Source organism: Phyllostomus discolor, chromosome 6 (assembly GCF_004126475.2).
Source record: "Phyllostomus discolor isolate MPI-MPIP mPhyDis1 chromosome 6, mPhyDis1.pri.v3, whole genome shotgun sequence".
NCBI lineage: Eukaryota > Metazoa > Chordata > Mammalia > Chiroptera > Phyllostomidae > Phyllostomus > Phyllostomus discolor.
Window position 1 is genome coordinate 125,743,150 of NC_040908.2, and position 16,142 is coordinate 125,759,291.

Below are 16,142 nucleotides of genomic sequence, written 5' to 3' on the forward strand. Positions count from 1 at the left end.
CAACCTCTTCAACATTTCTTGTTTGTTGTTTTGTTTATGATGGCCATTCTGACTGGTGTGAAGTGGTATCTCATTGTGGTTTTAATTAGCATCTCTCTGATAGCTAGCGATACTGACCATCGTTTCATGTGTCTCTGGATCCTCTGTGGGTCCTCCTTGGAGAAGTGTCTCTTCAAGTCCTTTGCCCATTTTTTCATTGGCTTTCCAGTTCTCCCAACACCATCGGTTCAAGACCTTTGCCCATTTTTTAATTGGATTGTCTTCTTAGACTGGAGTCATGCAAGTTCTTTATATATTTTGGAGATTAAACTCTTGTCTGAGGTATCATTGGCAAATATGATTTCCTATATGGTTGGTTCTCTTTTTATTTTAATACTGTTTTCTTTAGCCATGGAGGAGCTTTTAATTTTGATGAGATCCCATTTGTTTATTCTTTCCTTATTTCCCTTGCTCTGGGGGACATATCAGTGAAAATGTTGCTGTGTGAAATATCTGAGATATAACTGCCTATGTTCTCTTCTAGGTCTTTAATGGTGTCACGACTTATATTTAAATCTTTTATAGACCTTCAATTTCTTTTTATGTATGGTGTAAGCTGGTGCTCAGTTTCATTTTTTCGCACATAGCTGTCCAGTTCTCCCAACACCATTTGTTGAAGAGGCTATTTTTACTCCATTTTATGTTGCTGCCCTCTTTGTCAAATATTAATTCACCGTAGAGACTTGGGTTTATTTCTGGGATCTCTTTTCTGTTCCATTGGTCCTTGTGCCTCTTTTTATGCCAGCACCAGGCTGTTTTGATTACAGTGGCCTTGTAGTATAGTTTAGTGTCGAGTATTGTGATCCCTCCTACTTTACTCTTCTTTCTCAAAATTGCAGCAGCTATTCAGGGTCGTTTATATTTCCATATAAATTCTTGAAGTGTTTATTCTGTGTCTGTGAAATATGCCATTGGTACTTTAATAGGTATTGCATTGAATGTGTAAATTGCTTTGGGTAATACCGACATTTTGATGATGTTAATTCTTCTGATCCACAAACACAGTATATGTTTCTATTTGATTGTGTCTTCCTTGATTTCTTTCCTCAGTGTTGTGCAGTTTTATGCATACAGGTCTTTTACCTCCATTATTAGGTTTATTCCTAAGTATTTTATTTTTCCTGTTGCTATATGGAATTGGATTTTTTTTCTTGATTTCTGCTTCTGCTGTTTCATTGTGGGTACACAAAAATGTCTTTGATTTCTGGATATTGACTTTGTATCCCACTTTTTTGCCAAATTTATTTATTATGTTGAGCAGTTTTTTGGTGGAGCCTATAGGATTTTCTATCTACACTGTCATATCATCTGAAAACAATGACAGTTTTGGTTCCTTCTTTCCTGTTTGGATGCCTTTTATTTCCTTTTCTTGTCCAATCCCTGTAGCTAAAACTTCAAATACTATGTTGAATAGAAGTGGTGAAAGTGGACAACCTTGTCTTGTTCCTGATTTTAGTGGGGAAGCTTTTAGTTTTTGCCCATTGAGTATGATGCTGGCTGTATACCACTTATATATGGCCTTTATTAAGGTGAGGAATGCTCCCTCTATTCCCACTTTGCTGAGTGTTTTTATCATAAACAGGTGCTGTACATTATCAAATGCTTTTTCTGCATCTATTGATATGATCATGTGATTTTTGTATTTGCTTTTGTTTATGTGATGTGTTACATTTACTGATTTGTGAATATTGAACCATCCTTGTATCCCTGGGATGAATCCCACTTGGTAATGGTGTATGATCTTTTTAATGTATTGTTGGATGTGATTTGCCAGTATTTTGTTGAGGATTTTAGCGTCAATGTTCATCAGCGATATTGGCCTGAAGTTTTCTTTCTTTGTTGTGTCTTTATCTGGTTTTGGGATTAGGATGATGTCGGCTTCATAAAAAGAGGTTGGGAGTCTTCCAGCATTTTGGATTTTTTGGAATAGTCTGTGAAGGATAGGGGTTAGCTCTTCCTCAAATGCTTTGTAGAATTCTCCTGTGAAAACATCCAGCCTGGGTCTTTTGTGTGTTGGGTGTTTTTTGATTACTGCTTCAATTTCATCTGCTGTTATTGGTCTGTTCAGGATTTCTGCTCCCTTTTTATTGAGTCTTGGAAGATTATATTTTTCTAGAAATTTGTCCATTCCACCCAGGTTTTCAGATTTCTTGGCATACAGTTTCTTGTAGTAATTTCTTACAATCTTTTCTATTTCTATGATATCAGTTGTAATCTCTCCTCTTTCATTTCTGGTTGTATTTATTTGGGTCTTCTCTCTTTTTTTCTTGATGAGCCTGATTAAAGCTTTGTTGATTTTGTTTATCTTTCCAAAGAACCAGCTCCTGGATTCATTGATGCTTAGAATTGAGCTTTTAGTCTCTATATCATTTAATTCTGCTCTCATCTTGGTTATTTCCTTCCTTCTGCTTGCTCTGGGCTGTCTTTGTTGTTGTTCCTTGAGTTCTTGTAGGTGTAGGGTTAGGTTATTTGTTTGAAATATTTCTGTCTTTTTTGGTAGGCCTGTATCATTATGAACTTCTCTCCCAGGACTGCCCTCACTATGTCCCATAAGTTTTGGGTTATTGTGAGTTCATTTTCATTTGTTTTCAGATTTGATTTCTTCCCTAATTTCATTCTTGACCCATTCATTTTTTAATAGCATGCTGTTCAATCTGCATGAGTTTGTGCATTTGGGGTTTTGTACTTGGGGGTTGGTTTCTAGTTTCAGTCCCTTGTGGTTGGAGAAAATGCTTGATATGTTTTCAAATTTCTTGAATCTCTTGAGGCTTGTTTTGTGTCCTATCATATGGTCTATCAATGAAACTGTTCCATGTGCATTTAAAAAGAGTGTGTATTTGGCTTCTTTGGGATGAAAGGCTCTATATATATCAGCTACATCCATTTCACCTAGGGCATTTTTCAATGTCACAATATCTTTGTTGATATTTTGTTTGGAAGATCTGTCCAGTTTTGACAGTGGGGTGTTAAAATCCCCCACTATAATTGTGTTGCTGTCAATATCTTTCTTGAAGTCCTCCAAGATTATCTTTATGCATTTGGGTGCCCCTATGTTGAATGCATATATATTTACAATGTTTATGTCTTCTTGGTGGATTCTTCCCATAAGTATTATGAAGTGTCCTTCTGGGTCTCTCTTTCTGACCATTTTTTTGAAGACTATTTTGTCTGATATGAGTATTTCTGCCCCGGCTTTTTGTCCCTGTCCATTTGCTTGGAAAAAATTTTTCCAGCCCTTCAGTTTGAGCCTGTGTAGGTCTTTTGTCCTGAGGTGGGTCTCTTGTGGTCAGCATATGTGTGGGCCATGCTTTCTTATCCATTCAGCTATTCTATGTCTTTTGATTGGAGCATTTAATTCATTTATGTTTAAGGTTATTATTAATAGGTACTTATTCATTGCCATTTTCGTACCTGTGTTCCCCCCACTCTGTTTCTCTGTTTCTCTGTGTCTCTGTGTCTCTGTGTCTCTTTTCCTTCCTTTCATTAAAGCAGTCCCTTTAGCATATCTTGCAGAACTGGTTTGGTGGAGGTGTATTCTTTTAAACTTCTTTTGTCCAGGAAGCTCCTTATTTGGCCATTTATCTTCATTGAGAGCCTTGCTGGGTAACGTAGCCTTGGTTGCTGGCCTCTGGTTCTCATTACTTGCAATATTTCTTGCCATTCTCTTCTGGCTTGGAGCATTTCCATTGAGAAGTCAGCTGCTGATCTTATCAGGGCTGCCTTGTATGTTACTTCCTGTTTCCCCCTTGCTGCCTTTAAGATTCTCTCTTTGTCTCAGTATTTTACCATTTTAATTATGATATGTCTTCAAATAGGCCTCTTTGGGTTCCTCTTGATTGGGACTCTCTGTGTTTCCTGGATTTTTGTAACTTTTTGTCTCATCAAATTAGGGAAGTTTTCCATCATTACTTTTTCAAATAGGTTTTCTATCCCTTGCTCTTCTCCTTCTGGTATTTCTATTGTACAGATATTATTACATTTTATATTGTCTTGCATTTCTCTTAATCCCTCTTCATTCTTTCTGAGCCTCTTTTCCCTTTCTTGCTCTTTCTGGGAGTTTTTTTCTACTTTGTCCTCTAGCTCACTGATCCGATCTTCTGCTTCATCAGTCCTGCTTTTGATTCTTTCTACTGTGTTTTTCAGTTCAGAAATTGTATTCTTCATTTCCTCTTGGCCCTTGTTGGTAGTTTCTATTTCCTTTTTCATGTTGATGCAGTTTGCAGTGAGTTCATTGTAGGTTCCCTGTAGTTTCTGGTAATTCACCGTGAGGTCATTGAGCTTCCTGATAGCCATTGCTTTGAACTCAATTTCTAATAATTGAGTTTGCTCTATTTTATTTACTATTCTTTCTGAGGCTTCCTTTTTTCTTTTCATTTGGGAATTGTTTTATTTTTTTCCCATTGTTTGTGAGACTCTTCTTGTTAGCCTCAGCTTCTTAAATCCATCTTTCTGACTCCCTGGGTTTATGGTGTGAACTTGTATGGTAGAATACCTGTGAGATTCAGTAGTGCAGTCTCCTGATCTCCCGAGCTCACTGGTTTTGGCCTGTCATTTATGTTGGCTCTGTGTTTGTCCTGGGTTTTGATTGTTGTTGGGTCTTTCTTTTCTGCATTCTTCCTACCAGCTGGTTAACTGAGGTCACTCTGTCCACTGCCTCTTGTATTTTATTGTGCTGGTGTGGGGCAGGTTGTGTTGAAGCTGATTATTCCATGTGTACAAGGTTTTGAGGATTCTCTCTTGCTCTTGTTCAGTTTTTTGTTCTAGGTATTTTGTCCATTATTTAGTTGTATTTCCCTATAGGTCCTGGATTGAGGTTTGTGTGGTTTCCACTCCCTCCTTCATCTTCTTCTGTTGTTATCTGTTAGTGGTTCCTTTGTTCTTAGGTTTTCTCTTCCATCAGGTATCCTGGTGTTCACAGCTTCCACCTACTCTTTTTTGTGATTATTTGGAGGGGGAAGAAAAAATGGTTTAAGACAGCAAGAGTGCATTCTATGATATTTATAGTAGCAGCCGGTATAGAAAAGATAGGAGGTCCTTTGGCTATGCTATGTATAATGTTAACCGTATATTCCACCCAACTAGCCCATTTTTAGAAAGGATGGAAAGAAGATAAGACTCTTGCTGGGGAGGGAAGGATTGTGAGTTGGATCTAGAAAGCAGTGAAGTTGTGGGAGGTCAGATTCTGAGGTAAGGTGAGAGTAAAGGATAGTAAATAGGTATAGTGTGTGAAAGAATGGAGTTAACCACTACAGTAATAGAGTTCAGAAAACCATGAAGTTGGCTAAGATCTCGGAAGGGTGTTGTGTAGTATTTACAATTGTATGGAACAGCTATTATTTACATTAATATAATGGAGCAACAATCATATGACAGAATCTGTGTGATCTGGATAACAATAATAGGGAGTATATGTCATTGAGTATATGGAGTAACAAGAATAGGAAGTATATGTTCTATTAGTGTGCTAATGGAACACAAGTGAAGGACAGTTAATTAGCAATACACTATGAAAGAGAGAACAGGGGAAACCTGTCAAACCATACAATTTAACCAGCCAAGCAAAGAAGACTAAAGAGAAAGAAGAGGAATACAAAAATGCTATTAAAATAAAAGATGTAAGAATAATGAAAAAAATAATAATACAAATATGCAATAACTTGCAGGTTTTCTGTAACAGCAAAGTTAAATTTGTCTCACTGTCTCAGCTGTAGGGTTGTCCCCTCTTTGGGTCCAACTTTGTTTTTTTCACAGTTCCAGGGTTTTGGGGTTTTTTTGTCTCACTTCTGAGTATTTAAAGAAGAAGAAGAAGAGGAAGAAGAAGAAGAAGAAGAAGAAGAAGAAGAAGAAGAGGAGGAGGAGGAGGAGGAGGAAGGAAGAAAGAAGGAATAAAATTGGAAAGAAAGGAAGAAGGACTAAAACAAGAAAGAGGGAAAGGGAGGAAAAAGGAATTGAAAGATAAAAATAATAATAAAAATAAAAAATAAAGAATTACTTTAAAAATGAAAAGCCTTTTGCTAGTTTCAAACTGGCCAAATCTGTTTTGCTCATCTTGCTGGCTGTAGCAGGCTGAGGGGCAATTGGTTTCGATTTTCTCCCTTCCTGATCCCACTCAGTCAGCCTCAGGTGCACTCTCCTCTGGGTTTTGGGTGTAGGATCCTGACCTTCCTCAGAGTGCACTCTCTTCGGTGTTACAGGTGTGGGCTCACGTCCTTCCACAGAGCGCACTCTCCCCAGGTTGTGGGTGCGCTCACCTGGCCAGGCTGCCTCTGGTCCCTCAGATTTGGGTGCACTCTCTTCCCAGAACTATGGGGGTGCTCAGGGCCTTCTACCTCAGGAGTGCTGCCCAGCTGGATGGGGAGGAGGCCATAGTGGCTGCTGCAGGAGAATTCCCCAAACAGTGTCTCTTTTTTCACTTTTTCTATTTGAGAAATTCCTCCTACTCAAGCCTGCCACTCCATACAGAGTCCTGGCCTCTCACACTGCCCAATTCTCCAACCGGAGCAGGGACTATTCATTTCAGGGCTCATCATGGCCCAGCTCTCAACTTTCCCTAGTCAGTGTCCACAGACTCTGTGGGTGCTCACAGCCCCTGTGTGTTTGCCACTTAGTCCTTATTCCCCTCTCTGTGACTTCAAGCAACCAGGTCTCTCTCAGTACTGCTCAAGCCTTGTTTGGCCGGGGAGGGAGCCATTGACCCAGCTCTCTCTCAAGAACCCTGTGTAGACCCTGCAGGTGGCCTGGTCCCAGGGACCTTATTGACCTGAAGCACTCTCCTTACCATCTGGTTTTTCAATGTCCACCACAATTTTTGGTCTCCTGTCTTCATACATGTTGGGCTACTGTTGGCTGTTTGCTCTGTTCCTCCATAGATTGGCTAGGTTTTTCTCCCATCTGTAGGGATAAGTGGAACCCACGCCCTCCTACCTCACTGCCATTTTTGATTATTATCTTTGAAGGTGACTGAAGTTTAAACATGTAGGAATATATATACACAATTTTTATAAATAAATTCTGTTTTTTGGTGTCTCCCCACATATACATTCAGGAAATTTGTGAAGATTGAATAAAAAAATTATTATTTTGCATGAACCTGTTTTTACATATATAGTGAAAATTGAATAGCTATTTCAGTGTGTTGACATGAGGAACAAAGAGGATATAAGGGGGCTGGCCTACTGCGTTACCACTAAGACTTACCTTTTTTCTACTTTTCCCTCTTAGTATAGGAGCACAGATGTTTTCTAGTGGGTGAGAAGTTGTTTTTTTCTCTTTTCCTCTGTTTTACTGAGAAATAATTGACATATATGACTGTATACACTTATGGCATACAGCATGATATTTGGATTTACACAATAGTTTCAGCTAACATTCATCACTTCATATAGATATAAAAAATGGAAAAGATAAAGAATAAGAAAAGCATTTCCCCTTGTGATGAGAACTCTTAGGATTTACTTTCATAACAACTTTTTTTATATAGCACATAGCAGTGTTAGCTATAATTGTGATGTTGTACATTATATTTCTAGTACTTACGTACCTTATAACTGAAAGTTTGTACCTTTTGACCACCTTCCACAAATTTCTTCTCCCCTCTCCACCTTTGGTAACTGCAAGTATGACCTCTTCTTCTATAATTTTTTTCAGATTCCATACATAAACATGATCAAATGACTTCCAGATTTTTCCATGTTGTCACAGATAGAAGGATTAACTTGCTGTTTTATGGCTGAATAATGTTCAATTGTATAAATTCTTTTTTAATATATTTTATTGACTATGCTATTACAGTTGTCCCATTTCCTCCCCTTCACTCCCCTCCACCCTGCACACCTTCTCCCACCCACATTCCCCCTGTTTAGTTCATGTCCATGTGTCATAAGTTCTTTAGCTTCTACATTTCCCATACTATTCTTGCCCTCCCCCAGTCTATTTTTTACCTACCATCTATGCTACTTATTCTCCATACATTCCCCCCCTCTCCTTCTCCCACTCCCCTTCACAGAAGGTTTCCCTGCCATAGAAGGTTGCTAACCTTCTATGTGATCTCCATTTCTGTGGTTCTGTTCCTGTTCTAGTTGATTCTTAGTTTGCTTTTGTTTTTGTTTTAGGTGTGGTTGTTAATAATTGTGAGTTTGCTGTCATTTTACTATACATGTTTTTTATCTTCTTTTTCTTAGATAAGTCCCTTTAACATTTCATAAAATAAGGGCTTGTGATGATGAACTCCTTTAACTTGACCTTATCTGAGAAGCATTTTATCTGTCCTTCCATTCTAAATGAAAGCTTTGCTGGATAGAGCAATCTTGGGTATAGGTCCTTGCCTTTCATGACTTGGAATACTTCTTTCCAACCTCCTCTTGCCTGCAAGGTCTCTTTTGAGAAATCAGCTGACAGTCTGATGGGAACTCCTCTGTAGGTGACTGTCTTCTTATCTCTTGCTGCTTCTAAGATTCTCTCCTTCATTTTTAACTTGGCTAACGTAATTATGATGTGCCTTGGTTTGTTCCTTTGGGTCCTACTTCTTTGGGACTCTCTGAGCTTCCTGGACTTCCTGGAAGTGTATTTCCTTTGTCATATTGGGGGTGTTTTCCTTTATTATTTGTTCAAATAACATTTCCACTTGTTGGTCTTGCTCTTCCCTTTCTAGTACCCCTATAATTTGGATGTTGGAACATTTAAAGATGTCCTGGAGGCTCCTAAGCTTCTACTCATTTTTTTGAATTCTTATTTCTCCACTCTTTTCTGTTTGATTGTTTCTTTCTTCCTTCTGGTCCACTCCATTGATTTGAGTCCCAGTTTTCTTCCCATCACTATTGGTTCCCTGTGCATTTTCCTTAATTTCTCTTATCATAGCCTTCATTTTTTCATCTAATTTGTGACCAAATTCAACCAATTCTCTGAGCATCCTGATCACCAGTGCTTTGAACTGTGCATCTGATAGGTTAGCTATCTTTTGGTCGCTTAAAGTATTGGCTCTGGGGTTTTGATTTGTACTTCCATTTGAGCCATTTTTAAAAAATCTGTTTGCACCTGTTACATATGAGGGATGGAGCCTTAGGTGTTCATCAAGGCAGGGCAACCCAGTGGTTGTGTTGTGATGTTGTATGTGGGGGCTGGGTCTGAGAGGAAACAATGGTGCTTGCTCCTCCCTTGATCATATTTCAGTACCTTCTGCCACTTCCCCCAGGCAAATTGGGCCTTTCTTGTGCTAATTCCTCTGTGGGTGGGCTTGTACACATTCAAGTCCCCATGGGTCTCTCCAACGCACTCTCCTATGAGGCTAGGAGTCTATCGCTGCACCTCAACCCCCACAGGTGTTTTCAATCAGTGCCCTGAGGCCCTATTTCCCAGTACACTGGATTGCGAGGTCTATCTCACTGCCCAATTTCACCCCGTTTATCTGTGCATGACTGTGGCCCAGACAGCCAGGCACCCTGTGTGCAGTGCCTCGCTTCACAGTTGCTGCCTCGCTGGGTCTGCCAGCTGCCTGTGCACCCAGGGTCCGTCCACTACAATCTTGTACTCGGGATGCCTTATGTGCCCGGTGCCACCACTTTTTGGGCTGCAACCCCTTTCTACCCAGATGCCCAACTGAACTCCTATTGGTCTGAATGAATATGTACATTTTAACTCCTTGGCTGTCCAACTTCCATACAGTTCAATTTTCTGTTGGATTTGATTGTTATCTTGTTTCTAAATTGTCGCTGACCTTATTTTGGTTGTGCGAGGAGGCACAGTGTGTCTACCTACACCTCCATCTGGGCCGGAAGTCCCAATTGCATAACTTCTTCATTCATTCATCGATGGATGTCAGTGGACACTTACATTGTTTCCACATCTTGGCAATTGGAAATAAGACTGCTGTAATGATGGAGGTACTGACATCTTCTCAAGTTAGTGTTTTGTTTCCTTTGGATATATTCCTAGAAATGGAATTGCTGGATTATATGGTATTTTTTTAAGGCGCGTCTTCTTTGTTTTGTATATTTTAATTTCAGAACAAAATAAACAAAAAAATTGCCATACACAACCTCCAAATCCTGTCAAATGGGAGAAGTGGAGCCTTGAGGCCCTTGATTCCTGCCTGTGGTAGAAAGATGGGATAGAAAAAAACACTAGACATCAGCAGAGGAAACCTCCTGGAGACACTGAGGGCTTCTGGGGGAGCCATGAAAATACTATACAGAGGGAACAAGGTCTGCAGATAGAGACTCTTACTCTACTTCTTCCTGGTGAGAGAGAGGCATTCTCATCACCCTCAAGGGGGAAGTTCTCATTGGAAAGAGAAACACTGGGTTCTACTGCTGTCACTTCATCTTCATCAGTGCTTAGACCTAGCTTGATCATGTAGTAGATGGAGTTGGAGTAGATCTGGGGATCCTTAAGTGAGAAGTCAGAAGAGTACAGTAAAATTTCAAAGAGCAGCACCACAAGTTCTTGACAGCTTTGTCATTATCATCTGCCTCTGCCTTCTGCTGCAGAGTCTTCACAATAGGGTGGTTGAGGTTGATCTCCAGGTGCTTTTTGGCTATCATAGAGTTATCTTGAGGTGCCTGGGCTTTCATAATATGCTCCATGTGGGCTGTTCAGTCACAAGTGCTGGTCACAATGAAGGAGGGTGAAGACACAAGCCTAGTATGAAGAAAATGGGAGATGTTTTTCTCAACCTTCTTATTCAAGATTCCTTTCATGAATTTGCAGATGTTTTCAAAGTTGGCCTTACTGTTTTTTATTTAGTTCTCCTCTTCATCCTCAGGTAGGTTCAGGCCCTGCTTGTTAACTAAGACCAGGCTCTTCTCATAAAACTCCTTTAGTTGCTGCATGTAGTACTACTCATTCTTTGGCTTCATCATATACAAGGTATGTACTACCTGGTAGCCCACTTCTGCACTGGCTTCACTAAAGCAGAGTGGAAACCTACTCTTTGCTATTAACAGTGATATAATAGATGTAAGTCTGGGTCTCCTTTATGTGAGATGCATACTTTGAAAGAGAAGTCGTTTCATATACAGACTATGGGGTGTGATAGCACAGAAGCTTGGAAAGGATTCCGAATTCTCATGGATCCCAAGCTCGTAGAATTTGTGTATAGTTCTCCTTGTCTTCTGTAAGCTCAGAGAAGAGCTCAGGGCACGTCTTAACAATATTTTTATGAATGACCTTCAAGGTTTTGTTCTGCTGCAGCATTTCTCCAGAGGTGTTAAGGGGCAGATCCTCAGAGTCAACTACACCACGGATCAAGTTGAGATACTCTGGTATCAACTTGTCACACCTATTCATGATGAACACAGATAGGACATAGAGTTTGATGTTCTTCTTCTTCTTGTTGTTCTCAAAGAGGTCAAAAGAAGCCTGATGGGATGAATAGCAATGTCCTGAATTCCAACTGACCTCCTACAGAGAAGTGCTTGACTGCCAAGTGGTTTTCCAGTCATTGGTAAGCTGCTTGTAGAACTCTCCATATTCTTCCTGTGTGATATCATCAGTGTTTCTGGTACAAATTGTCTTGGTATTTAGTTCTTCCTGACTTACATATTTCTCCTTAATCTTTTTTGTTTTCTTTTTCTTATCCTTAGCACTGTTATCTTCAACTGGGCCTATGTCTCCAATCTTGGCTTTCTCTCATCAATTTTATTTTCCTCTCCTTTCTCACCTTTCTTCATCACCATTGATTTTTTTTCTCTCATTCTTCTCTAATTAAAGGGTGATTGGATAACCTATGAACTGTGAATGCTTTTTTACCACTTCTTTTACCAACTTCTCTAAGTATTCTGTTTGGCATTCTTTAAGGTAGAGGATCATTTTGGTACCCCAGCCAGTGGTCTCACTGTGGTTAGCTGGTATAACAAAGGAACCCCCAGCAGAAGATTCTCAGGTATATTGCTCATCATCATTGTGCTTTGAAATTACAACCACTTTCTCTATAACCAGGTAGGCAGAATAAAAACCAAAATCAACTTGTCCAATCATAGAGATGTCTGTGCCAGGTTGAAGAGCATCCATAAGTGCCTTAGTACCAGACTTGTCAATGGTTCACAGATAATTTATGAGATTAGCTTTGGTCAGGCCAAAGCTGTGCCCACCAAGTCTGGGTGTATTCCCAGAGATCAGAGAGCATCACAATGTTCAGTTATTTACCACTGTCCCACTTGTAAAGGGAAGTCATAGTGTATCTTGTCCAAGGCATTAGAAGCATTACTGATCAATTTTCAAATGAAAATTTTCTTGGTGGAATAGAAGGTATTGATGATGATTAATGTGAGTGGGGTAGTTTCTTTCTGGAAGGCAAAAGTGTCCATGTTTCCTCTCTATGATTCACTTCCTCAGGCACCTTGAAGGTGAAGAGATGCAAATACTAGAGAGAAGGTAGGCAGGGACTGTGTCCAGCTGATATGTTGCATGAAACATGTGGTATTTCTATATTTACTGTTTGAGGATCCTACAAACTGTTTTCCATAGCAGATGTACCAATTTACCAAATTTCATGGACATTACAGGGCACAGAAGTTCACTTTCACCACAACCACACCAGCATTTGTTTTCTTTTGTCTTTTTGATGATGGCCATTTTAACATACTATCTCATTGTGGTTTTAATTTGCATTTACCTAAAGAACAGTGATGTTGAGCATCTTTTCACATGTCTGTTGGCCTTTCATGTATCTTTTTTTGGGGGGAGGAAATGTTTATTCAGGTCTTTTCCTGTTTCTAAATTGGATTATTTTATTTTATTGCTATTGAGTTGTATAATATTACATTTTAGGAGTTAAACCTTTATTAGATATATGGCTTGCAAATATTTTTTCCCATTGTGTAGATTGTTTATTTTTTTACTTTGTTGATGGTCTCTTTTGCTGTGTGGAAACTTTTTAGTCTGATTAGTCAATGTAGTCTGATGATGTAGTTTTTATTTTGTTGCTGTGCTTTAAGCATTGATTCAAAAAAATAATCACAAAGATTCATGTCAAGGACATTTATCCTTATGTTTTCTTCTAGGAGTGTCATGGTTTCAGGTGTTAAAGTCTTTAATAAATTTCAAGTTAATTATTATGAGTGGTGTAAAATAGGAGTTAAATTCATTTACATGTGAATATCCAATATCCCAGCATCATTTGTTGAAGAAACTGTTTTTTCTCCATTACTATTTTTGGCTCCCTTATCAAATGTTAGTTGACCATATATGCTTGGATTTATTTCTGAAATTTTTATTCTTTTCTGTTGGTCACTTTTCTGTTTTTGTTCCATTACCATACTGTTTTGATTACTACAGCTTTATAGTATAGGTTGAAATCTGGAAGTGTGATGCCTACTTCTTTGTTCTTTTTTTCTCAGGATTTCTTTGGCTATTCATGGTTTTCTGTGCTTCCACTAAGTTTTAGGAGTGTTTTTTCTATTTCTGATAAAATGCCCTTGGAATCTTGATAGGGACTTCATTGAATATCCAGATGGCTTTTGGTAGTTTTGACATCTTAACAACATTAGTTATTCCAATTCATGTACACAGAATACCTTTCCACTTATTTGTATCTTTTTAAAATATATTTATGAATGTCTTATAGTTTTCAGAGTACAGATCTTTCCCTTCCTTAATTAAATCATTCATAAGCATTTTGTTATTCTTGGTAGTATTGCAAATGGGATTAATTTTAATTTCTTTTTCATAAAGTTTATTATTAGTGTATAGAAATACTACTGATTTTTGTATGTTAATTTTGTGTCTTGCTATTTACTGAATTTATCGATGACATCCAACATCTTTGGCTGAATCTTTAGGATTTTCTATGTATAAAGTCATATTATCTGCAAATAGAAACAGACAACTTTCCTCCCAATTCTTACAACTTTTATTTATTTTTCTAGCTTGATTGTTTTAGCTAAGACACCTAGTACTATGTTGAATATGAGTGGTTAGAATAGGTACCCTTCTCTTGTTCTTAGAGGAAAAGCTTTGAACATTTCATCATTGAATGTGATGTTAGCTGTGGACTTGTCATACATAGTGTCTATTATTTGGAGCTACATTTCCCCTATGATTAGTTTGCTGACAGGGTTTTTTTTTTTTAAATCATGAGTGGCTGTTGAATTTTGTCAAATACTTTTTCTTCTTCTACTTAGATGATTCTATGATTGTTTTTCTTTTATTCTGTTCATATGATATATCTGTTATTTGCATAGGTTGCACCATCTTGCATCCCAGAGATAAATCTAACTTGATCATGATAAATGATACTTTTGATGTGCTGTTGAATTTCATTTGTAGAATTTTACTGATAATTTTTCCTTCTATATACACCAGGAATTTGGGCTTGTATTTTTCTCTTCTAGCAGTGTCCTGTTCTGGTTTCAGTATCAGGATAATTCTGACCCCAAAAGAAGAGTTTGGGGTGTTTCTTCCTCTTCAATTTTTTGGGAGCATTTGAGAAAAATTGGTATTTATTCTTTTTCAAACATTTGGTAAAATACACCAGTGAAGTCATATGGACTATTTTTCATTGGGAGATTTTTTTATATGTTATTTATTTATTTATTTATTTACTTTTTTTATTTTTCAATTACAATTGACATACAATGTTATATTAGCTTCAGGTGTATAACATAGTGATTAGACATTATATAATTTACAAAGTGATCACCCTGATAATTCTAGTACCCATCTAACACCATACATACTCATTAAAATATTGTTGACTCTTTTGCCTCTGCTGTACTTTACATTCTGGTGACTGTTTTTGTAACTGGCAATTTGCACATTTTAATCCTTTTCCCTTTGTCACCATCCCTCAATCCTCCTACTCAGCTGCCCACCTTGAAAATGTTCTATCTACTAGTTTTTTTCTTTTTTTAAAATCATTTTTCAAGTACAGTTTTCTCCCTTTTACTTGCAATCCAGCCCACCCACCCAATCCTCCCTACTTCCCTCTCATTACCACCCTCCCCCTAGTTTTTGTCCATGTGTCTTTTAAATTTGTTCCCGTAAACCCTTCCCATTCTCCCCTAAAATTCCCTCTTCTCTCCCCTCTGGTCACCTTCAGCCTGTCCCCCATTTCAGTGTCTTTGGTTATATTTTGCTCTTTTCTTTGTTTTATTGTTTAGCTTCATGTTAAAGGTGAGATCATATGGTATTTGTCTTTCACTGTCTGGCTTATTTCGCTTAGCATAATGCTTTCCAGCTCCATCCAAGCTGTTGCAAATGGTAGGATCTCCTTCTTTCTTTCTGCTGCATAGTATTCCATTGTGTAAATGAACCATAGTTTTTTGATCCATTCATTTACTGATGGACATCTAGGTTTCTTCCAACATTTGGCTATTGTAAATTGTGCTGCTATGAACATTGGGGTGCATAGGTTCTTTTGAATTGGTGTTTCAGTATTCTTAGGATATACTCCCAGCAGTGGAATTGCTGGGTCAAAAGGCAGATCCATTTTTAGTTTTCTGAGGAAGTTCCATACTGTGTTCCATAGTGGTTGTATGAGACTGCAGTCCCACCAACAGTGCACTAGGGTCCCCTTTTCTCCACAACCTCTCCAACACTTGTTTGTTGCTTTCTTTACGATGGCCATTCTGACTGGTGTGAAAGTGGTATCTCATTGTGGTTTTAATTTGCATCTCTCTAATAGCTAGCAATATTGAAAATCATTTCATGTGTTTTTGGATTTTCTGTATGTCCTCCTTGGAGAAGTGTCTGTTCAAGTACTTTGCCCATTTTTTAATTGGATTCCTTGTCTTCTTAGAGTGGAGTCATGTAAGTTCCTTATATAATTTGGAGTTTAAACCCTTGTCTGAGGTATCATTGGCAAATATGTTTTCCCATACAGTTGGTTCTCTTTTGATTTTGATACTGCTTTCTTTAGCTGTGCAGAAGCTTTCTATTTTGATGAGGTCCCATTTGTTTATTCTTTCCATTATGTCCCTTGTTCTAGGGGATATGTCAGTACAAAAGTTTCTGCATGAAATATCTGAGATTTTCCTACCTGCGTTGTCCTCTAGGACTTTAATGGCGTCACATTTTATATTTAAGTCTTTTATCCACCTTGAATTTATTTTTGTATAAGGTGTAAGTTGGTGCTTGAGTTGCATTTTTTTGCACAAAGCTGTCCAGTT

At 38.2% G+C, this 16,142-nt stretch overlaps 1 pseudogene; it reads right to left on the reverse strand.

Annotated features, from left to right (window-relative positions):
* Positions 1–10,164: 10,164 nt before the first annotated feature.
* LOC114498946 lies at positions 10,165–11,844 on the reverse strand (annotated as a pseudogene).
* Positions 11,845–16,142: the final 4,298 nt, after the last annotated feature.